We start from the raw sequence: 4151 nt of genomic DNA, 5'->3' as shown, positions 1-4151 counted from the left end.
CACTACATTACGCCACCCGTTGACTAAAGACAATAAAAAAAATAAAAGACACGAGTACAAACAGCGTAGTAAAGAAACCCTTATACACACACATAAGACACACACGCACACACTAAATGCATAGACAAACACAGATACAGAAGTAATCACATGCACAGATAGGGATACATATCACAGGAAGCTAAAATGGAATAGACAGGACAAGACGAGAGTTAAGAGGAGACAGGTACAGAAAGTAATTGAAGAGGTCACAGAATGTGTGGTGAAAGAACTCTGACGAACTAATAATAATAATAATAATAATAATAATAATAATAATAATAATAATAATAATAATAAAGCGAAGATCAAATAAATATTGCGAGTGTTTATTGGCAATAAAATATGGTTCATCCATAAATATAACCAAAGATCGGCACATCACAGTCTCCTTTAAGGGATTTTTATTTTCTTTTTTCAGAATTTATTTTACCTTTTTTGCCTTTACATTCCTTACCCGACATTTCTGCCCGCTCTAACTCGTCCAACTAGCCCCCAAGGTTTTACAAGTTACTCCTCTTTCTCTAATTTCCTATCTTTAAATAAGTATTTCTAATATCCTCTCATTGACAAATGAAGAATTCCACACAAAGAATTTAATATTTATTTCCATCAGTAAATTTTCTATTTCTCCTACTTTTTAATGAATTAACAATTGTTGTTATAAATGCTTAATAAATCCCACATAATTTCTAATGATATCATTCAATTTCATACCTGCTGTTTCTCCGTATGCACACTTATACACTGTCTGGAATTCTATTTTGTTCACTGTTTGAGATAAATCTATGACAATGCCATGTAATTTCAAATAACATATGAATATTAGACGCATCTACTAAATAAACACGCCTTTACATGAGAATAAATGTTTCTACAGTAACTACTATTTTGAGCAGTTGTTTAGTAATGCAGTGAGACTATGCTACATCAACACTACCACCTTTTTTTTTAAAAAAAGGAGCCATGTCATGTCTTACAGTATCAGTGTCGTTTCCTTTTTCTGAGACAAAAACATAATTATCAATAAATTGTTTTTTCTCCAAACAATGCGTGACTTTATAGTTTCTGTCGTCCTCCTATTCTCATCCCGAACACTCACCACACACACACACACACATATATATTATCTGCGAGGCTTCCACTGTCAGTACGAAAATACTAACTCAGTGTTTGTAAATTATACTCCGGAGAAGCGCGCTCTATCCTCCGCCACCATTACTCAATAAATTTCTACATGTAATCCTTTCATGTAAGCACATATTTTATTCATCGTTTTTCCATTACTTAATGTCTATATTATTCCCCTAATTACGATACAGCCTTCAATTACAGCTTAGACGTGCAAGCAACAGATGCCCTAACTTATACCTCCCCTTGTCCCTCTCTGTGTGTGTCATTGTCTCTCTCTCTCTCTCTGTCATTGTCTCTCTCTCTATCTCTCTTTCTCTCTCTCTCTCTCTCTCTCTCTCTCTCTCTCTCTCTATATATATATATATATATATATATATATATATATATATATATATATATATATGCATGTTTGTATGTATGTATCTATATATTTATCTCTCTATCTCTGTCTAACTTTATCGGTTCTCTTCGCACATTTATCCTACCTAGTACATCTTCCTATACAACCACCCCACCCTCATCCTTCAAATTCCTTCATCACCACCTCCTAGCTTCATAACGAACTCGAACCACTTAGCAATATCTATCTCTTGCCATTGCTCCCAACTTATTCGCCTCGTTCTCCCGCTCTCTCAGCCCACCTCTTTCTATTTACTCTCATATACTTCTCCTTACATCAGTATTCTTATTCTACCAATAACCCACCTTAATCTTTCGGGATATCCCTATCGCTTCCCTGCCGGCATCTTTAACTAGATCCCTACCCTTCATTTCAACCCGCGCTCCTTTCTATAATCGTACCGACTTCCCTTTCTCATTTCTATTGCCTCTACTTCCCTGATGAATAACACACCCAACAACGACACCACCCTTCACAATGCTACCTATCCAACCCCTTCCCACTGATCTCTTGACCTACCACCTCTAGTTCTACTTCTCTGAACACGTTGGTCACTCGCCTCCTCCTTTTCCCTGCTGCTTCTTCTATCTCTTGTCCTTCGTCTGCTTCAACACATCCCTCCCATACCACTGACATACCTACGTACTCATTCCCCCTATATCTAGTTGATTTATTGTTCCCCCGTTTTACCCTTAAATTCTATGGCATTATGATCTGAACTTCTACGTACCAGTCTCTACTTGATGCATATCCTTGATATTTTGCAGAAGGATCGCAATAAACATTTGTTACTACGTACGTTTTACTATTGTCGTTGGTTGCAAATTTGTTTGGGATATTTCATTATTCAACTGTGAATATCAATTCTCGCAACACAAAGTAATTAAGTGTTCGTTGTGGTTTAGTGACCAATTGCACTCGGAACGTCCAATGCAGATTTCAAAAGCAACCAAAAGAATGAAACGTACGTAGGATCAAATAATATTGACTTGTGTTTATCGCAATTTCTCATACATACATACATACATACATACATACATACATACACACACATACATGCACACATACATACATGCATACATACATGTATGTATCAATATGTGAGTTTGTGTGTGTGTGCGTGTGTATGTGTGTGTGTGCGAATTGATAAATAAATGCGTATATGTTTGCATGTTTATGAATGCATGTCTGTGTCTGTCTGATTATTTTAACTGACTGAATTCAAGGTCTGAAACACTTATGTAGTGAAATTAGAGAAAATTAGTTGAAGGGAGACGACTCTTTCTCTTTAAGCTTTATCTAAAACAGATTTTTTGTACGTACTTTGAAATTAAGAACACACTCATTTATGTTATTTTGTCGTATCTATTGATGAATCTAGTGATTTCTCGACATCTCATGACCTAAGAAGTTTGAATAAATGTTAATCTTCAAAGACGGGAAAAAAATGTGGAAAATAATTTTAACGGTGGCAAAATATTAGTTAACTCTTGAAAAGGGAAATAAATTTTGTTCATCTGGATAGACTTGCATTATGGCGTATAAAATATTAAATATAGAATCTATTGAATATTGCAAAGGCTACGTTTTTTGTTTTTAATATAACCATTCCCGGAACAACATACCTAAAATTTATTTACAATTGGTGACACGTTCAACTGACCTTCTCTCAATACTGCTCATGTTACAATACGAAAGGTACAGTCTTTGTACATTTTGTTGTTTAAACATCAAATCAATCAGCTCTGATCGCTGATCGAGAAGGACTATGATAAAAGACCTTTCTGTCACAGTCGTTCAATCAATTACTTCAGACGCTACGCATGCTACACTATATTATTCGTCGATCCATTCATATAGGTAGACAGTAGTTAGCAAATTATATGGCTTTTTTCAGCAACCCGGTAGAGCTCTCTCGGTTCCTCAACTGTTTTCACTGAAATACTGCTTCACAATTAGTAAAAGTATATTTCAAGTACAAATAATACTCTGCTCTACTATCTGACAGCGGGTGATATATTTTAGATGTCACAGAGGTTTTAATGTGTATGCCTTTTCCCACAAACACCATTAAATCTCAAGCACTTACAATGAATAAGTTATCAAATATTTCCTTTAGTTTAAATTGTAAAATATATGGCGATTCTTAAAAGTAAGGTATCTTGTCTTCCATTATTATATAGTTCTGAATTTTGTTCATCGATGGATACCACTGATGAGGTATGGGAACATATATTGAATATTTCATGCAATACTTCAAATCCATTATTTCTTTGAAACTTCAAGAAGTTCTTTAAAAGAACTTCTATAAAGAACTTCTATAAAACTTCAGGAACTTCTTATTTAGAAGACATCTTTGTAAACGTTAGTCCTGTATAATGAGTTAAACTTCGAAAATCATTATAAGAATAAGACAATTAATCGCTACTAATTGACAATAGCTGCAGATTGCTTGTATTTTTAACATGGCCAGTTCTAATATTCTACTCCGAAGACAATAATGATGTCCATTCATACATATACACACATCCATAAATATATATGTATACACAGATATACATACAGACGCATATATATA

General features: G+C 34.5%; 1 long non-coding RNA gene across 1 annotated transcript in view; it reads right to left on the bottom strand.

The window, feature by feature from the left end:
- LOC128251584 (uncharacterized) overlaps positions 1-4151 on the bottom strand; it is a 188732-nt gene that overhangs the window by 79824 nt on the left and 104757 nt on the right. The window lies entirely within an intron of this gene.

Source organism: Octopus bimaculoides, chromosome 2, assembly GCF_001194135.2.
Source record: "Octopus bimaculoides isolate UCB-OBI-ISO-001 chromosome 2, ASM119413v2, whole genome shotgun sequence".
In the NCBI taxonomy this organism is placed as follows: domain Eukaryota; kingdom Metazoa; phylum Mollusca; class Cephalopoda; order Octopoda; family Octopodidae; genus Octopus; species Octopus bimaculoides.
Note: the sequence above shows the minus strand (reverse complement) of the source record. Positions and strands in the feature narration are given on the sequence as shown.